This window comes from Vidua chalybeata, chromosome 3 (genome assembly GCF_026979565.1).
Source record: "Vidua chalybeata isolate OUT-0048 chromosome 3, bVidCha1 merged haplotype, whole genome shotgun sequence".
NCBI classification, from domain to species: Eukaryota; Metazoa; Chordata; class Aves; order Passeriformes; family Viduidae; genus Vidua; species Vidua chalybeata.
Window position 1 is genome coordinate 66,214,830 of NC_071532.1, and position 21,480 is coordinate 66,236,309.

General features: G+C 39.0%; 1 long non-coding RNA gene across 2 annotated transcripts; it reads left to right on the forward strand.

Annotated features, from left to right (window-relative positions):
- Window positions 1-2,329: 2,329 nt before the first annotated feature.
- LOC128786291 (uncharacterized) lies at window positions 2,330-17,026 on the forward strand. Of its 2 annotated transcripts, none has more exons than XR_008430229.1 (4): window positions 2,330-2,389; window positions 4,957-5,038; window positions 8,280-8,417; window positions 16,849-17,026. It is a non-coding gene; the product is annotated as an uncharacterized LOC128786291 (long non-coding RNA). The 2 variants fall into 2 exon arrangements; XR_008430230.1 differs by lacking the exon at window positions 16,849-17,026 and adding an exon at window positions 12,657-12,769.
- The last annotated feature ends 4,454 nt before the right edge of the window (window positions 17,027-21,480 follow it).

Genomic DNA, 21,480 nt, shown 5'->3' on the forward strand with positions numbered 1-21,480 from the left:
TGCAGCTTTTTATAAGTGCATTCTGAGAATCTAGAAGGAGCTAATTTTCTCCCACATAAATGAAAGTCAAACCCAGGACAGAATGAGACCTCACAAAAATAAAACTCCACTGCCTTTGGTTTAAGAGACCACATCTGCCACATGTACAGCCAAATTGGTGGGAAATAGCTCTGTTAAAGTAAATTTTGTGATCCTGTTTTCTGAGGAAATTTTCAGGTGTGGAAAAGAGGGGACTATGACAGTGGCTGGAGCCATTGTTCAAAATAACATACCCTGAAAGGCAGGCCAAGGCTGTGTGGTAAATATAGTTTTTCTGTATTGATTTGGGTCCTAGCATATCCTCTATATCCCAGCAAATTTTTTGCTTGCACTCAGATTGGGAAAAGTCCTTTGATGTTGAGCTGCCATGGCCTGAGTATTGACAGATAATCAACAGAAACCTCCCTAGGGGAGGTGCACCTGCGGGAGCACGTGTGCAGCCATTCTCTTCCTCCTCTGCCTAATCTATTCCATCACCTTTCTACTCTAGGTCCCACACCATTAGGCTCCCCATAATCTCTATGGAAAGAAGAACAAATCTAGAATAATGACTAATCCAGTGTCTCTTTGTGGGTGATTGTAGATGATGCTGGCTTTTACCAAGCAGACGAAAGCAGGGAAGCTCCTGAGCTGAGAAGCAGCCTGCCTCAGTGCAGCTCTGTGGGTTGGCCTGCACTCCCCAGCTAGCAGAGAGGCTTGATTTTCCTGCAGGAACCAAAATCTGCAATGGTGGGAGACCAAGGGCAAAGCAGGCTTGTTTGCTGATGCACTTTGGCCCATCACTCAGCAAAGAATTGTGATTCCTGGGGGTACTGCTCTCATCTTCTTCTTAGGGATAAAAGGCAAGTCTCTCCCTTGCTACATAACCTTTCTGTATATGTACCTGCAGAGCAAGCTTTATTCTGAGTCTTTCATATACACCTGGGAGACAGACATGGGTCTTTTCTGTCTCACCTTAAGGCTGTTTTTAAAATCTCTTGCTTTGATAAGAGTTTGTTTGTTCACATATTTTGTTGTGGATTTGCAGTACAGAAGGGACTCTGTGACTTTTGTGTGCTGAGTAAAGCAGTAGTTATGGACTTGCTAAGACTCATCACATGAGAGAAATCGTGCCCTTTTGCTCAGTTTCTTGCTGGATGAGTTACCAAATTTCCAGAGGGGCAGAAAAGACAGCTCTGTATGTCAAGCCAAAGGTACTACGAACATGACTGACAGTTTATTATCCTCCTAATCAAATCATAGGAGAAATTAACCACGTAAAAAGGAACTTGTTCCAGTTGTCAGCTCAAGGTTTCAAGTGAAGGAAGATGTCCCCACACATTGTGAGCTATTATAAAGCAGGGATGGTGAAGCTGTGATTCCTACCTGCATGAATTTTACTCAGGTACAGTTAATGCATAACTTTCAGGCAAGGATTATGTTATTTCTCCAACATTGGGAACTTGTCAGACTGCAGGAGGGAAGGGAGGCTGCAAAAGTTGTGGCTGAGAAGTTTTATGTGTGGAGCTATCCAACTTGAATTGTCCAAATGAATCATTGCTATAATCCTGTAGCTTGTATCTTGGAAGAAAAACCAGCTTCTGTCTCTCAGAAAAAAAAGCCACTTTAAAATTAAAAAAAAAAAAAAAAGAAAAAAAAAAGGAAACTTGTAGAAAAATAAAAGTAATAGAAAAAAGGCACTAGATTTTTGAGAAGAAAGAATGCATAGAAGAAAGCACAGATGCACCTTGGCAAGAAATAAGAATAAAAGCCTATGGCTGAAAATATGAAAAAAATATATTTACTATAAAAAGGAACAACAAAATAAATCAATTTCCGTATTTGAGAGTACAATGTAAGAACTGGAAATAAGCAAAACTAATAAATGGCAGCCAAAGTATTTAGGAGGAATCAAAAAGGCTTTTTACAGGTATATGGGAGAAATGAAACAACAGAGAAAATAATATGATAAGTAAATAAGAATGATTTACCTGAAGTGGACCTTTTCTGTTTAATACTGGATTTTTTTTTTTTTCAATTTTCCCTCTATAAGTCATAGAGGATCATTTCAAAGGATCTGCTCCACATCAGCTGAGTGCTGATGTGAGAGCTGGGCTTTCTACCCTGTTCTCAGCAATTTCCAAGCAATCTTGACCTCAGCCTACCTCTTACAGAAAGACCAAAAAAGCACCTTCCACAGCAGCTGGATACTTAGGTTTGAATTTCCTCAGCTTTTGGAATCTGGACTCTTGGACACGTGCAGACCTCACAATCAGGGTTTCATAGAAAGGGTAACTGTGGCCAAGCTGAACACTGGTGTCTCTGGAATAGACTTTGCCTCTTGTTTCTCTGCTTTGAAAGTGCTGTTAAGGTGGGTTCATAGCTAGATCACTTTAAGCTGTTACAAAGGCACGTAGCCCTGATTCTGAAGAACTAATGTAGCTGTAATTCTAAGAATAAAAACAACAAAAGCAATAATAATTATAATAATGAGAATGTAAGAGCTGGATTATCCAACAGAGCTGGTGGGAGACCTCTCTGCTCTTCACTCAGAAGCAGAGGTGTCCATTTTCTATTCAAAGGCCAGAGTCATAACTAAAATGACAATCTATACATATATATTATGAGTAGCACTGTAGCTCATCATTTTGTCCAAGGGTATTTCTGCTGTAAAGCTCATCAAATTGAACATAACTCCTGTGGTGCATCTTTTTCATATGATATCTTAAATACACAACTATTTAATAATTAATTTCATTTTTAAACCCCAAAAGTTCAATGGCTCAGAGATATTTAATATTTTATCAACACTGATGTTCATAAAAGTCTTTCCCCAGCTATTTCCAGATAGCATAATAATTGGGGAAAGAATGAATAATCAGAAAGTCAGCTACTGCTATCCAATGATTGTATTTTATTGTCATTTTGACCAAAAATACATCACTGGTTTATTGAACTTGGCACAGAAAAAAGATCAGGATCAACTTCTATGCGGAATTGCTCCATCAGTGTCAAGACCATTTAGATTATATCTCCTTCAGTTTCAGCATCCCTCCTTCCAACTTTGTTATGTGATACTGAGCAAGTCCCTTCTGTATCATCTGCAGGATGAGTTATAAGGATGCAGGGTAGTTTCCGTAGCTGTCTGGGGGCTGCTATATTTCTGTTCTTTTGCAAATGTCTTCAGCCTATGAGCTATTCCATTATGCACAGCAGTTAGGCTGGCAAGGCTAGGATTTCCAAACTGATGGCAGCTCAGCTGGCTTAGGTTCAACAGCTTCAATTAAGATGCTGAATATCAGGAACCCCCAAATCAACAGCCAAGATCCTTATATCATGGATGAGTCAAAATTGTTTGTACTGGATTGAAATTTCTAGGGAAAAAAAAAAAAGTGCACATGCTCTAGGAGAACAAGATCATCTATTTAATGGAAAAGCCTCAGAACATATCCACAGAGCGCAACAAAGTGGTTTGTTTGACAGCCCTGTTGACTGCTGTGAATAGCACTAAATAGCCAAGAGTATAGTGAATTTCTCTACAATGTTACAATAACTGCAGGACAAAGCAGGACAAGAGGGGAGAGGCTGATCTAGTCTTCATATCCTTTTCAAATCCTTTGCTTTCAAATCTGGCTGAAAGCTGATTGATGTGACAGGGTCTCCTGTTCATAGAGAATAACACTTTAAAACCTCAAACATTCTATTACAGTAAAATGAGCCGGGAATAAGGGCATGTTCTGTCACGGACAAGGTTTCTAAAGGCAACTGTAGTAACTATCTGATGAAAATTTTAGTGGTAGTTTTTTTTAAAAGAGACCGCTGAATCAACATTCAACAGAGACTTCTGATGACTGAGAATGGACCAGTTTAATGTCATAATTAAGACAAGATCCTGAGAGTATTACAGAGATTATAGAACAATTAGACTAACTTATTTTTCAGTAAAGCATTAGCTACCATTTTTTAGAGGTCAGATGGGAACACTTCAAAAAAGGAAAATGTCTTGATTTAAAAGTAGTCAACCTTCCTGAATGAAGCATAATCATGTCTCCCTTAGAAAGGTAATAAGGCAGTTGACTTCCATTAATCTTCAGTAGATCGAAAGGATATAGACAGCATAATAAAACTTCAGTGACTGCATAACAAAGTTTTACAATGGTTGTAAAGAGCAATGAGTTGGAAGAAAAGTGGAAGAAATTTTTCTGGTATTTACATACTATAAGATTTTTGCAACAATATTACTTCTATGAATATTCATATGTGTTTGCCTATTTAAGGTTAAAAAACTAACTGTTCCAAGAAACTGATATTCATGCCAGTTTATAAATTGCAAAGTAAAACATAGGAAGATTATTTTTACAAGTGGTATTGCCACTTTCAGGAATATATTTTACAATGTACAGAAAATATCAACAAAAATCTCAAAAGAAGCATCAAGTCAGCAGATGAAGAAATAGCTGGAAAGCAAATATTTATGAAAGAACTCACAAATGCAGATTTATGTTTCAAACTTTAGATATTCCACCTAGAAATCACTGTCTTTTTAAAAAGATACATGATATGAAAAAAAGAAAAGCTCATCTTACTATTAAAGCTCTCTCTGAAAAGTCAGGCACTATAGGTTGAATTTCTGGCTCTGCCTCACTCTCCCTGTATGACCTTTGGCAGGTCACTTACGTCTCAGTTTCTTCTCAACAAAGTGGGAATCAAGTTTCTATGCTGTGTAGAGGTTATACCAGGTAAATTCATTAACATCTGAGCCTGACAACGTACAGCAGTAAGGAGCTAATAAATTAGGCACATAATCAGAGAAGTTGGTGGCTACAAAAATCTGTGTTAGTGTTACAGAAAAAAAAAATCATAAATATGTTTTATATTTTTTTTTCCTTTGACTTTTAGAGTTGCTGGACTTTTACCAAAATCCAAAATGTCTTCCAGGTTCAGTAGCTGAACTTCAGTCTGATGAGGTAGCAGATGCCAAATGAGAGAAGGCACCTGTTCTGCACCCTTACTGCATTAGGTAATTATGTGCAAAACAACTTACATGTGCAGTCCCTGAAATTCAAACCATTGCCTCTGTCAAAATCTTGAGCTACTCATAGAAGCAGTGAGAGTGTGTTGAATGAATTGAAAGTGAAGTATGCCTTGCCTCCTCAATTAAATTGTGTGTATGTGTCTGTGTGTGTCCACAAGAGTGTGTACATTCATTCCTGTGTGAATCTACAGATAGGGTTTTTTTCTTCAAGAAACTGGTTGATAAATCAGTAACAGAAAGCTCGATTGTGTAAATTAATTGGAACCAGCTGGTGAAATATAAACTGAAAAGTTCACAAGGTCAAACAGACGTGATTGGAATGCCAACATGTCACATTAGGTCAGAAAGTGTCACCACAAAAGAAATACACAGGATAATTTATACTTTACAAAAGGACTAGGAAAGAGATAATGATCCATCTCTGATGTAGATGATGAATGGTGCAGCATCCAGTTACATCCATCCCAGTGGTGTCTCCCAGAGATCAGCCCAGTCCTCTTCAATATCTTTATTGATGATCTGGATGAGGGGATTGAGTCTACCATTAGCAAATTCAGAGAGGACACTGACTTGGGTTGGGATGCTGGATGGTAGGAAGGCTGTGCAGAGAGATATGGGCAGGCTGGATTGATGGATCAAGACCAACAGCATGAGGTTCAACAAGACAAAATTCTAGGTCCTACACAACTCCAAGCAGTTCTACAGGCTGAGGGAAGAGTGGCTGGAACGCTGCCCTGTGGAAAAGGACCTGGGAATGTCAACAGCTGGCTGAACATGAGCCAGCAGTGTGCCCAGATGGCCAAGAAAGCCAATAGCATCCAGGCCTGTGTCAAGAATATTGTCATCAGCAGGACTAGAGAAGAGATTTTCCCCCACTACTCAGCACTGGTGAGGCTACACCTTGAATCTTGTGTTCAGTTCTGGGTCCCTCACTACAAGAAGGACATCAAGGTGCTGGAGCAAGTCCAGAGAAGGGCAATGAAGCTGGTGAAGAGTCTGGAGCACAAGTCCTGTGAGAAGCAGCTGAGGGAGCTGGGGGTGTTTAGCTTGGAGAAAAGGAGGATCAGGGCTGACCTTATTACTTCCTAAAACTCTCTGAAAGGAGGTTGTAGCCAGTTGGAGGTGGGTATCTTCTCCCAGGTAACAAGGGACAGGACAAGAGGACATTGCATCAAGCTGCATCAGGAAAGGTTTAGGCTGGACATTAGGAAGACTTTCTTCATAGAAAAGGTGAGTAGACATTGGAATGGGCTGTCAGGGAGGTGGTGGAATCACTGTCCCTGGAGGCGTTTAAGGAATGTGGCACTAGGTGGCCATGGTCTAGTTGACATGGTGGTGTTTGGTCATAAATTTGACTTGATTATCTCAGACGTGTTTTGCAACCAAAGTGATTATGTGATTCTCTGATATTTGAGCATGATGCTAATAGCTAAATCTGAAGATTGGCAGTAGTCATAAGACAAGGAAAAACAGCTCAAATATTTTTTAGAATCCTTTTGTGATGGGACCAGTGCATGCTTTCATGAAGAAATTACTAATTCACAGAAACAATATACATTTATATTTAAAATAAAAAGAGATATTTACATTTTTCATATTTACACATTTAAAATTTATTTGGACAGTATGCCTAATGAACCATACATCTACAGAGATAAGGAAAATTTCAGCTGCATTTGCTTCCTTTTGTTTCTGTTTAATTTATGTTTGTTTGCAAATTATTCTAGATTCCCAGTTTCTAGGTTTATTGTTTATCAATTTTTATTATTACTGCATTATTCATACATACAGGAATTCATGGTCCAGAGATTTTTGCTGACTGCAAAGTGGGAACTGTTCACAGGGACATTTTGCATCAAAGTCAGTGAAATACAAGGAGGCAGGGACAGATCCTAGGTACATTTGGCACTTTGGGACTGAAGGTGCTCAGAGGTCTCATTGGTGGGGTTATAAAGGTGTAATTATACAGAACCAAGGAAATGAAGTCAAAATCTTGTCCATGCTATATATGTACTGTAGGACAAAAACTCACAGATTTCTGAAAGCTGCAACCAGCCCTACCAGTGTGAACACTTAGCATTAACATGCTATTCTATCCTCCAGCCTTCACTGCAGACCACCAGGTCCAGACTAGATCCAGCTTTGCATTGCAAGACCTCTATGTGAAGCTGTCATCACAGAATAATTTCATGTTTTTACTTAGGGAGTATTGTCAGGAGACTTTTTCCTTCTGATATAGTTGTGGAAAGAAATGTCCTAAGCAGGCCCTGTATAACTGCTCCCAAGGGCATGGTTGTCAAGATCTTTCATCAAAGCTGAATACTTCCAATGATGCTCATGTTAATTTTCCAACAATCTGCACAAAACACATTCAGGATTTTGAGGCTGAAGGAGACTAACTTGGCCTTTTTTACAGCCCAGTAGTCAAATGAAGAGTCTCGTTGCTTCATGGATGAGGAACACAAAAAAGTTTAGGTTACTGATAATGAAGTCTTCAAGAGATGCATCACTCATCTACTTAAGACATTAGTTACAGAGGAATCTGGCCATGTAATTCATCATTTCTGAGTTATTAGTCAGGGAAATAACTGATGCCAGGAAGTACTGATGAATGTAGAAGAGCAGCAGCTTTAGGAGAATATATTTTTTAAAAGCAACACCCCATCCTTGTGGGACATAGAGGGCAGAAAACACAAAACATCATATCAGAAAAAGGTGAAAAGCAGCCAATACAGACTAAACACCTTTTAAATGCAGTTTAAGGAAATAATAAACCATTATATATTTATACTGAATTTTATTTCAATTCTAGAAGTCTAAAGAATAAGACTGGGGTTCTATAATACTTTATTTAAATAAGGGTGTAGATACAACAATAAGTGTATCAAGAATTTGTCACAAGGGAAGAAACCTGTTTAGTGCCATGGCTACTCCATCTATGTAAGTATATTACTCTATCAATAATCTAATCAGGGATATAGGTCTTAGTCTAGAGCACTGCCTTACCATGGTCCATGCTGCTAGAACTCCTTATGGCAAGGAAATGATTTGTGGCAACAAGCAGTCTCCAGACACCTCCTTTACTGGTATATATTGGTATATATTGGTATATGTATATATATGTATAATACCAGGGTATAAAGCATACAGAAAAGCTGCAATATGCTTAAGATAAAATGTATGTCACATAAACAAATAAAACACTCAGCCTTTTTTTTTTTTTCAGGTCTAAGCCAAATATATTCTTCCTTCACTACTGCTAGCTGTAACTTGGCCACTTTATGTTCCCTAAGAGATGAAGTAAGGAGGTCTCAGTCTTCTCCCACATTCCAAGAATGAGACTGTCTGTTGGCCATGATCACAGGTAATACCAGAGTCATCATCATAATTAAGACTAGTTTAATATAAAACAGATGGCAGAGCTAATGAAAGGAGATGCTTTGGAGATGAAAAACCAAGAATCCCTTGAGGGAGCCATCCTGTGCTGAAAAACTGGTACATACCAGAATATGTACTGTACCAGATTTGTACCAGATCGTGAGCATCAACGCTTTTACTGAGTCACAAAGAAGGAGTAGAAACATTCTTCTGTTTATACTCAACACAAAGCACCAAGCTGAGACAGTTCCAGAACAGAATGGACCTATAAAATCTATAGAAATCTGTCTCCAAGGCCTTAAGTTCAATTAATGTCATGCTTCCTCTCCTCTTGTTAACACTGCCAATAATCCCCCACACTCCGAGTGTATGCCTTAGCTGCAGAGGTACAGCTGACAGCATTGACTGTCACCAGGAGTCACTTTCTGAAAGGAAGTGGCTGTATTCAAAGCACTTTCAGGACCTCAACATTGACCATTGCCACCACTGCAGCAGAAGATGATAAGCTCTTCCTCAGGCAGTAGCTCCTGTTCCAGCTGAGCAATGGCTGGCAGGAGGTGATGCCTTGGAGTGAACTGCAGCAGTGCCCAGAGATGAAATTCTTGTTGTAGTAGGGAGCAGCTTGGTCAGCCGTGAGCTCCATTAATCCAGTAGAAACTAGAAGCTACCATCCCAGCTACATGTAACTTTTGATCAGCAAATGAGCCAATGTGCATCTTCCTTTTCTTTTGCTCCTCATTTTGTGCACACTTGCCTAAGAGGCAAGATTTACAATGCCAAGTCATCCTGAAAGCTTGGCCCATTCCAGTCCTACAACCTCTCTTTGCCCTTTGAGAGAAAGCTTCCCTCAGTCACAGGGAACTGGGCCTGTGTTGTCCACGTGCTGCACAATGGAAGAATGATGGTAAAGTTCGTCTTTAGACTAATGGCTGCCTTATCACTGCACAACTCCCTTATGCTTGTATATGGAAGCAAATTGAGATTATAATAAAGTAAGTCAATCTTCTTGCTTTTATTTATGTAGAAATAGTTATATGTTACAGAAGTAAAGATTCCTTTCTTTCCAGCTGTACAGAAGGTCATTGATGCCTAAGGCCTGCCTAAAACAACATTACAGAAACTACATAACTAACAAAGGCCATAAAATTATTTAAGTAGTTGCTGGTTTTGTTGTATTGCAGAGGATATAGAGGTTCATGTCTTTCTTATCCAAATACTGGGATTTTTTGGCATTTTGAAATACAGGATAACAAGAACAGGGATCCTTGAGGTCTCAATGTTTAGCAACTTAGCCTGTTCTTAAGCATAATAGGCAAAATTGATGCCCAGGCACACTTGCAAGGGCAATCTATTTGCATTTCAAAGGCAGTAAGGTTTTAATCATGTAGCTGTTCACTCATAGAGTGCAACTATAATTCCATGTTAAAATGAATCTCTAAGTAGAAAAACAAAACAAACCTAAGGGGGAGGGGGTGGGGGGGCAGTGGCACAGAGGGGGAAGAAGGCAATCTGTTTCAATAAAAGAGAAACATGTTCAGGAAGAAAAATTACAGCTGGAAGATTCTACCTTACTATGAGAACCTCTGAACCTGCAGTTTAAAATGCAGTTCATTCTACATTCAAAACAACTGGGGTTAGTACTCCATACAGAATTTGTAGCACTTTTTTACCTTTTTCTCAAACATTGGGATGAAGAACTCATCATCTTTGCATATCATAAAATATTTTTTTTAAACATCTAACTTAGTGAAAACTATTATTCCCCAGAGAGCACCTGAGAGCTCATTGAAAAGTAGTACATGCAGTCTGGGCTGGGAGAGGCTGAGAAATTCTGTGCACACAAGGAGCATGAGCTGCAGGTACAGGAGAATGTTGTATTCCCCTGACGATGGCACAGAAATCTTGGTTACAAATCTTTACTGTGTACTAATTGAAAGGGGACAGCTAGAAAAGCAGTGTAACAGCTTGAACATTAAACCTGTTACAAAGGAGTGAGAGATTCGTTCCTTTGATTGGCTTATTAGCATCTTTAGAAAATATTCCTTTACTTTGTAGAGTTGGGGGATTTTTTTCATTGGATTTCACTTTGCATCCTTTTCATTAACTGGAGCTCCCCCTCAAGGAATACAATGGGAAACCAGTTTTGAAATACAAGATACAGATTTCTCATTTTGACTAGAAGAACCGTTATATCCTAGCCTTCAAAATCTTAGAGATTTTATTCAGAATATTTTCTCACTTACTGCTGATATATAGTTTGCAAAGCAATTTCATGTAGAAGTGAGACTGTCCTTAAATAAGGTAACATAGGCAAGAGAAGACTAGAAAATTGATTATAGTGACTTTGGGGATTTAAGTATGATTTTATTCAATCTCCAATTCTTGTACCATAAAATATCTGATACCCACACCCTGAAGTAGTACAAAAAACCTGTGTTTTGGCTCAACCCTGTCCCTCACCCTTCATCACAGCTTAAATGAGACCTGCTAGATGGGTCGTTTCAGGGAGCTCTTAGCAGAGCACCCCTGCAACAGCCCCACTGCCCACTGTCATCCAAACGCCACATTCAGAAGAGATGAGGGGCTAGAAAATACCCAGTGTTAAAAACAAGGGGACACAGGAGGACAAGTCTCCCACACTGTCATGGAGGTCTAGACCATGGTGTCCAAAAATTGTGGAAGGAACTCTTCCAAGACATGATGACTCCTAGCCTTAAATTTTGCATTTCTTCAACCTTACTTCTCTGATATAGACATATAGACATTTCAGTATAAATAAAGAAACCCGAATCAAATCAAAATAGCAGTATATATCACACAAAACACAGCACATCACTATTTTGGGGTGGAGAAGAATGAGTAGTATATGACAAATGTCAGTCAGCTGCCTGAATTAATTTCAGAGCATCATTAATAGTGTGAAAATACCCAGACAATGAGGGGTGAGGGACAGGAGTGAATACCCAGTACCAAACAGTTGTCACTAAGTAGGTGTGCGTGAATGAGAACATCATCATCAGGAATAGGACTTGACTTTGTTCCCTTCTCTGTGCTTCTAGTATACCCAGTGTCCCTTCACCTTGACTTGTCATAGGACAAGTCACACAGCTATAATATTATCCTAAACAGGAAAAGATGTCTGTGACTCTTAGTATTTGACCAAGATGCCCTCTGCAATACTTTCAGTGGCATTAGAGCTTCTCTGCCTGTCCACATTCAGTCACACTGAGATAGCATAATTTTTATTATTAAATAAAAATTTGATCTGGCTAAGAAGTTTGTCCTAAATGAATGAACATTCCTGCTGACTAAATGCTAGCAGTTTGTGACAATTTCCACCTCCTCATTTTGAGTAAAGACAATAGTGGCTTTGCTACTCCTATAGGCTCTGCTCTCCATATTTTCACATCATTTACTCTTTGATTCCTTCTTCTATTTGTGGCATTTAGTAAGATACTTAATGAGTCCAACCCTCCCTGGAATGGGTACCTGGTTTTGTTAATATTGAAATTATTGTCTTTCCTTTTTTTTTTTTTTTTTTTTTTTTTATTGTAAGTTTTTTATTTTTTCTTAAACTGTACATAGCCTCGGTCACTGCAATCACTTTGCAGAGAAGAGGCAAACAGAGGAGGAGATACTGGCTGAATGTTTGCTCACCATAACCCATAGTTAATAAAGCTTATGTCTGACCTGTGCATTATTATAATACCCTAGATTTTTGACAACTTCAGAAATACAGTTTTTGAGGTTCTTCAGGGGCCTGGTCGCACTCTTAGGGCTCCATGGTACAATTAAGAATGATGATTAGCTGTTAGAATCTGGTTTTAATTTCACTTCTTTCAGGAAGTGATTTAACTCACAAAGCTTTACCTGACACAGTATCTATCACTTGGTTTTCTTTTTAATGCTGTGCAGTAGATAGAGAGCAAAATTGTGCTCTTGGCCCCATTAATGTCACTCCACCAAAGCCCTTAAAAGCTACAGTTTTATGCTATTTTTCCTGGCACAGTACTTAGATTTTGTATTTTGTAGGCCCTCACAGTTTTGCAGTAGACTGTGCACATACAGCCTTGCCCCTCACTGGTTGCTCAATCCTGAAGCTTTGGAGTTGGGTACTGCCCTTTATTCCTCCTAAGCAGCTGGACTGAGTGTTCAGTCATTCAGGAGCCTGGTTGCCAGAGATCTAATAGCAAATCTTTGTAAATTATGCATATTTATTCAACAGAAACTGCAGGGCAGACACAGCCAGTGAAACCAGTGAAACCAGAGAGTTTTCTCAAACCTACTCTGTATGTACCTACCTACCCGTAAGTTTGGTACAGCTGTAGAATCTGCTGAGAGAGAAGAGTGGTTTTTGCTCAATTAAATAAACAACATCAGTAGCAAGTGTTTGAAAGTGAAATAAGTTGCAGCTAAATGGACAGAAGGGATTTAATTTACTTACTTATGTCAAATTTAGTTAATTTTTGTTTAGCTGGTGCAAACAAAGCTACTCTTCTATGCTATACAACAAAATCTGTAGAACTGTTAGTAAATACTAATAATTCCTAATAATTCCTTTCTCTCAAGAATTACCTTACTGTTAATATGACTCTCTATCACAACCAAGCCTCAGTCTAGTTTTCAGCTGTCTTTTCTATAATCATCTAGCACAAAAACCCCTTCCCTGGTTCTCCAGCAGCTCAAGTCACAAATTTATGACTTTGAGGGGAAAGCAGAAATTATGCTGCTCCGCAGTTGATAGTCCTTTCCTGCCCATATACATTTACTGAGAAAAAAAATCAATGTTGCTTGTATTTTCTATATTCTGTGGCCTCTGGGCTATGACCTGGAACTCCAAATGATTCAATCCACACTAGGAGAGCTGGAGGGAAATGGTCAGCAGCCAGACACATCTACTCACAGCCACATGAAGCCATAGTTTATACTTTGAAAGCAGTTTAATCACAGTAGGATTTTTTTTTATTTTTAAATGTAAATTAAATCCACCAAGTAGAGGGATCCATGTCTGATCTTAAAACTCTCTGACATTAAAACTGTACAAATCCCCCATACACATCAACACTCTATACTTTTTTTCTAGGGAACATTTGTTTTGATTCTTCTTACTCTCCTGTTAGCTGACTAAACCCTTTTATTCCTCACCTACACCTTCATTTCCATGGACATGCAATATATGGATGTAGCAAAGAGTCCAGTAACTCTATCATAACATTTATAACCCATCTCCTCATTATTGTTGGTCTCTCATTTGGCACAAACAATGTGCAACTAAGCAAATTCAAGCTTGCAACATCCAGGCTGCATCAGAAATTTCTATTCATGCCACTAGGAATAATTCTGTGCCCTATGTCAGCTGGCTTTGTGGTTTGCAAAGGCTGTAGTATCATGGGCTGATTAGAAAGGAAACAAAGAATGCAGCAAATGCAATTGGTTTTGCTACTGCTACTCCCACCAAAAAAGGCACTTTTCATTTGTCTCTGTAATGAGGAAGCCTTTCCACTCACAGGTACATTAAGAAAGAATATGTGCTTGGGGGTATCCCCACTGTGCAGTTACCCTGATGTTTTCAGGACTTTTCAGATGGCTTCTGCTGAATTAGATGCGTAAAGGAAGGACTAAACCTGCTGAATCAGGAAATGAGACAATGGGGATACTCTGTATGATTCCCATTAACTTTATATTATAATCTGCAAAGGCTACAGCTCTGAATATTTGATACTTGTCTAAATCCACTGAAATCAATGGGAATTTGATGTACAAGTTCAAACAAACTGCATGGGGAATATGGAGAACCCTGGTGACCAGAAAAAGAATATTTTCTATATTATTCAGGTATTTAGAATCTGTATCTCAGTGCTCTGAGTCTCATCTGTAAAACAGGATTATTGAGGCTTCTGAGTAGGACTGAGAAACAATTTACAACCTTATTATCTAATATACCTTGTGCTTTGGGTGTTGTACCATTAAAATTTAGAATCACAAGGAAAAAGTTCTATTAATAGAGTAACAAAGTTCATTTTAACAGCAGCCCATATGCTCCAATATCACGTATTTTTCCATATTGTTAACCTAACTAGTGGCATCAGCTTATTTTGTTGAATAAATAGATTAATTAATCTAAGACAGGGATCCCCATTATCTTCCATTCTTTGCACAAAAAAAAAGACCAATCATGATGTGCACTTATATGAAATTTTGTCAGCAAAATATGCTTGCTTGATATTATAGGCATTTGCATTTTATATACTTCACTTGCCATCTGCTAATGGTAATTTTATCATTCAATAAATAACACTAAAGAGATCAACATTAATGAAGATTAGGGAATTTTCTAATATAATGAATAATTTTGGTTTATTTCTGTGAAGTGCTACTGCAGCCAGAAAAAAAAAAAAAAAAAAAAAAAAAAAAAGGATAATCCATTAAAACCAGAGCACAATAATAAAAGCTGTTGTCAAAGTTGTGGCATAGTGGACGACCAAAGGGGATTCCAGATTCCTAGAGTGTTAACTTTCTCTACCCTTTACTAAGGAGCCATGTGTCAGTCATTATGCTATAGACAGATGGGACTACTCCAGAGAGACTGAGATTGCATGCTAGCCTAGCAGAAGTTCCAGAGGCATTCATAGCTTGGATAACCACAATGTCTCCAGCAGGGCGGGAGGAACCTGGGTATCACCAAACTCTTTTGCAGAGTGAAGGCTTTAGATCCCAGCTCAAGTAAGAATGCTTCTCAAGGAGAGCATTTCAGGCCTGCTGAATAGTTCAGTCAGCTTGACTACCACTACAGGCTTCTCTTAGTAAATATATGCTGAGATATGCTTATAGGTACTTCTTTGCTACCTAAGATTTTAATTTGATTTTTTCTCAACCTATCAAAGAACAAAAAATCTTTTTTAAAGTTTAAAACATGCACTGGGTTTGATCTTGATCTGAGGCATAGCCCAGATGATTTCTGAAGTGTGATCAAAAACTCTCTTAACAAATTAGAAATTAGTTTAATCCCAAAATACAGAGCTCAGTTGTCCCCCAGTAAATATCAGAATGCCAAGGTCTGTATCTCCATGCTCACACCTTCTGCACTGAACACCATTTGTAATTCAAATCCTGGATCCAGGAAATGTGACAGAGACACAGAAGCAGTAGTGCTGTATCCAACCAATAAGTAAGAAGAATTAATGATAAAAATATATGTCCTGTGGATCAGACCAAATGCTCATTTGCCAAGTAAATTTGACATAGCCCTTGATTATGTAAATAGGAGATGCTGCTTAGAGAGACATCATGAGCATATTGTTATCCACTGCTTCTTTTGTTCATCCCTAGCATCCATGATCACTGGGGATGTTGGAGGGCACATCCTCTTTCTTTTCTATCTATTAATGGACATATTGTCAATGGATTGGTCTAATCCCTGTTTGAATTTCCTGATATGATCTGTATTCCTCAACCCCTTTCAGCAACAATATCCTGTAGTGTCATCAATTATTGCAGATTGGTTGGATTTCGAGAGGTTAGCTAGTCCAACTCCCTGTGCATTTTATGGTTAACTTTAATCTTAGACCAGGTTTCTTGGGCTTTTGTCCACCTCAGCTTTGGAAATATCCAAGAACAGAGATTCTACAACATCTCTGGGCAATATGTTCCTTTATTTAACAATGCTCTTTGCAAAAAAATAATTTTCAAATTTCTCTTGCTTGCTTCTGTTTCCTCATTTCACTTTGTCAATCATTCACTTATATTTTTTTTTCTAATCACTGTGTAAAAACTACTTTTTTTTTTAAATAGTCTCCTCCTAGATTCAGAAATTTTCCCCTGTAGTAGAAGCATAGGATGAGAAGTGTCATGAGTCATTTTTTACACTATAAGTGAAATTTCCACAAAAGCAAGAGGATTTTTCTCCCTTGTGTTATGCAGTGAAGTGGTCTTTGCTTCTATTGAGGTGGAAATGTGACTGTATCTCAATCTTTGGATTATCTATAATCCAAGATGAACTACGACAGGAAAATTAAATATGCAACCAGTGATTTATTCTTGATTGCATGCAACTGATTACTTCAAAATAATTTATTCAGAATTAAGTTTGCAGATTGAGCAATGTCTGCAAGCATAGGAATATGTAACACTAGCAAACCCTTTGTGTGAATGTTCTTTTGTACAAATCTTGAACAGCCTGTGGTTGGAGAAAGTACAGAACACTTAAAAAAGACTTTGAATCTGGTTATTCTGTGGTTCAGTAATTGATGGTCAGCTATCTCTGACAAGGCTAGCTATTCCCATGACAGGTAAGTCTACATCAGCATCCTATCTATGCTTTATTTTGCTTGAAATATTTACAACACAAATAAGCTTCTCCCTGAGAAGAAATTTCCTATTATTTTTTCTCATTCACCCTGTAACTTTTTGTCTTTTAGTAAAAGATCTGCTAAGTAATTGCTCATCAATGAAGTGTGTTTTTCCCATTGATTGATGCCATCCTACTATAAACTGATAAAAACAATCTCTCATCCAATCTGGAGCCTTCAGAGGTAAATAATTTGCCATGTCAACTGCTGCTCTAAATAATCCTTGGTTTATGAGCTTCTAAACCCTGTGGACTGAGGCATCATTTCCTCACTATAATTCTAAAATAAAACATAATAAAATATTTTGTCATTGTCTTGAGTAAATGATGACCTCTCAAGCATGTGTTTCTAAGACACAGCAGAGGAAAGATTAAACACAAACAATAAATACAGACAATTGTAAGGAGAGTGCAACAATAATGCAAAATTCTGTTGAAGATAAACTTGCTATTCTTTCCAGTGGCAAAGAACAAAGGAAAAAAAATATATACAGAATGATGTGCTGCAGGAAGTGTGCCTAGATTTTGGCTCATATGTCAAACCAAGATGGAAGGAGCATAAATGGCACAAATCATCAAGCAATTCTGCCTGGATGCATGCAGCATGAGCAGGTGCTGAAGTCCTGTGTGCACCCGGGGCTACTCAGGATTACTGTGCCTGTGGTGGGTGTTGAGGGAGCAGCCCCAGCAGTTTCAGGTCTCCAGGAGCCTTTGATCCCTTGAGCCCAAGCACAATTTCCCACAGCAGTCTGTGCCGGCAGCAAAGTCCATGACAGACAGGGCTGAGCAGATGTGTGATGACTATGGTGACTCTCTGACTTCCCAGGGCTCATTGCTCTGCTGTTCCAGCTCCTGTCCCTATGATCTCTGCTGTAGCTGCAATGCCTGGCTTCTCCTTGGCTTCAGGGGCCAATTGAATTGAATATGATTTTAAATTATGATTCACAGCCCTAAGACCCTAATTCTATATGTTCTAAGCATGTGATGTTGAGAACAATGCTCTTTGCAAAAAATATTTTCCAAATTCAAAATTCTCTTGCTTGCTTCTGTTTCCTCATTTCATGCTCAGTACCTGACACCTAAAGCCTCCTGCTCAAGTGTATGGCTACTGGCCAGTTCAGAGGCTGCTGTGGACCCCCAGCCTAGTGTTGCTGTCCCATCCCTTGGGATATCTCAGTCTGGCTCTCAGCTCACAGTCTGGCTGTTTTCCGTGTTACCATTGCTTGCACTAACATACGTTGGATGAACACAGGCATCTCCATCCAGGGTGTTTTGTCCCGCGTGCTAACATCTGGGCGAACCCAAAGGGCTGTACTTAGGATATCCTGCATTTCCTTCACCTGAATTGATGTCAGAGTCATTTTGGGGATAAAAAGATCTCTACTGGACAATGCCTACCTCTTAGTAATTCTTAGCTATTTCCCAGTCCTTTAGTCCCCACAGAATTGTTTTGGCAGTGAATGGCCTCTGCAATTTTCACTAAACAAAAAGATTTAATTTTAAATTAAATTGTTCTCAGTAGTCTGAAGACAAGATGGCTGTTGCCCTCAATGAGCTAATTTGCCTGAACCCAGCTGAAGGATGAAGCCAGATATTCAGGCTCAGGTGAAAAGGAACAGAGCCACCCCCGCGATTTCTTACAGTTCATTTTAGTGAATTTAGTTCCCATTGGAGACATGAAAGCAGATGACAGCAGCTATTATCTTGCTTTGTTCTGGTTATTTCTGGCTTTCTCTAAAAGTAATTTACTATAGCATAACCCACGTTAGAAGCTGTGGCTCTGAAATTTTACACAAAGGAAGTATAGCTAGAGCATCCTTCTTACATTGTCCTGACAAAGAAGAGTCCTCTCCCATGTTGAGGAGAGTGGATTTGTCCCAGTGCTCCTTCAGCACTTGGTCTGTCTGCTAAAACAGGCAATGAGGTTGCCACTGGTAACAGTGTTTTATTTCGAGTACAGAATAGTATTTTTTTTTTTCTAGGTCTAAATGTCTGGCAAGCCTATTAATTGTGCCCATTCCAGCAGAAAGTTGAAGAAAGGTAGTTGTAACACTTAACAACCAAATAGTCATTCATTAAAAAAAAAAACAAAAACAAAAACAAAACACCAACAAAACCAAAACCAAAACAACATCTTGAAAAATTAGTTCTATGCTTAGCGTTAGAATAGTCCTTACTTTTTTCAAATCCATTAGACTGGAATACTGTTAGATTGAGAAAATGCAATTTGGGGCTACACAAGCAGTTTCAAAGTATGGTAAGTGTTGTAAAACTTTTCACTTTACAATTATTTTACTAAAATTGAAGGGGCTGTGCCAGTTAAGGATAAGTCAAGTGTTGCATCCCGGGCTGAGCCACAGTCAAGTATTTGCCTCATTGTTCTATTAAAATGCCAAGCCACAAATCAAATAGGAAAGTATTGGTACTGCTTGAGCTAATCAACTGGCCATGTAAAAGCTGAAATCACCCAAAATAATCCAAGAGGATCCCTTAGCCCTGTGTAGCTGAGTTCAGACATCTCAAGCTGAATGCCAATGTGTTGGAATGCTAATCTATGCATAGGCTGTCCAAACCACTTACCAGGAAGAGAAAATGAGCTAATAGCTCATTTTGCACCTACTTCAGGTGTTCATTTGGATGGTGGACAGCCAAGAGTGAACAACAAGCAAAAGTAAATACATAACCTGAGTAACCTAAGGGACAACATATTTTAAATTCTGAGAATAAGGCGCATACTCTTGGGCAGATCATTTGACTCTTTTGAATTAAACTCCGAGACATTTAACAGGCAAATGCATTCTTTTCATTCCCAAAGGATTCAGTGAACATTTATTCCTTCATTGAAAAGTGTTCAAACAATTGCAGCAGAACTCCATCACAGAGCCAGATGAATCAAAATATAATAAAAGGCAATTTTTCTAGAGATCCACCCAGAGACACAAGAGTTCTCCTGCTGGCAAAAATAGTGATGTGTGGCATTTGGACTCTGCCAAGCTCATGCCCTGTGAAAGACGACAGATAACGAATTCGGAGATTGTGAACAATGAGGAGACAAGGCAAGAAAACAGCATTTGCTGCCTTCATCAAAGACAGAAATTGTCGCCTCTACCATTTTTTGCCATCTGCACTTTATGCTATTGGAGTCTTTTGTTTCATAGTAATATAAAGGCAGGTCTATTCTACATGTTGAAAAGTGTTAGGCTTAGGATTGTTTCCTCAGCTAGTGTAAATCAAACACTTGCTTCATCTTCTGAGAAGAAAGGAAAGTGTATAGTGTGGAGCAATAGGGAACCTTTTAGGAGACAAACATAAAAAAAAGAAGCTGCATTTATTATTATTGCAAAACATAAGTAAGCAACTCACCAGCTCAGACTGAGTATTTTATGTGCACCTTAAGAAAGGGATTAAAGAATGATCACATTAGGTTTATTACAAAGTAATGACATAGTTCTGGTATGGAATTGACTAGTTAAGGATATTCAGTAATTTATCTTGTGAGTTCAAGGTTTACCTTTGACAAAACTCTGTTTTCATGACAAACAACATTCCACCTGGGATTAATGCAAACCAGTTTATTTCTATTTTCGTGGCTTTACAAATGCCCAGGTATATATTTGAGCACATTCATGCCTTAAGGAACAGAGAATTCTTGAGAGGCCTAGGGTTTTGTTTCATTGGAAGGTGGTGCTTGAAAAAATTCACAGAAAAGTCACAGATAAGAGGAAAAATATCTATTTGGAAACATGCAGGTAAACTGGAATGCTACCCTAACTTCCTTCACAGAAAGTCTGTTAAAATATCATTTTATTTAATTATCCCAAATACTACTCAATAGGACAGTCTTTGAACATCATCTATGAAGGGTAATTGGTCTCCCTTCTAAGATGACAGACATGGGACTATCTGTACACACTTGTTGTGTCAGTGAACAGCTAGATGATGGAGAACATTGCACCTGCTTTACAGCTGCAAAACATCAGCTCATGAAGCTGAAAAGTATTACACTGGAGAACTACAATGTGTAGATACAGTATTACAGAGAACTACAATGATGTAAGTTGCAGAAAATATAGTAATCAGTGCTACATCCTCAGAATTAAGGATTGTATTTGAATTACAGAGTCATAGAATCACAGAAAAGTTTGAGTTGGAAGGGATATTAAAGATCATCTAGTTCCAAGCTCTCTGCATGGGCAGTAACACCTTCCACTAGACCAGGCTGCTCAAAGCCCCATCATCCAGCCTGGCTCTGTACGCTTCCAGGGATGCAGTGTCCACCACTGCGGCGGTTGCCTGCTACGACCTCAAGCAGTCAAAAAGCTCCGGCTAGCGCTGCCTTTGTAAGGCTGTAGCCGCCACATGAGCGAGCGCTCCAGGGTTATGGCATACGCCTCCCAGACAGTGCTGAGCGCTCCAACGTGGGTAATGCAGCTTTGGTAGCTTCATGCTGAGAGGAAACAAGGGACGAGAGAAGGGCACTTTGCTTGCGAGCCTGAAAACTTTTATTCCCCCATATGTGGTCGGAGCGAACCGCTCTCGGCGCAGCGCAAGGCAAAATGGTGCCGGGACAAAGGAGTACATTAGATTAAGTAGGGGGTGGGTGGACAGGGGTGGAAACCTGCCTCACCCTATAGGGACAGACGACAGGGGAGGGACATGGATTATAACAACCTATGGGAACATAACAGAGGTGGGTACAGCG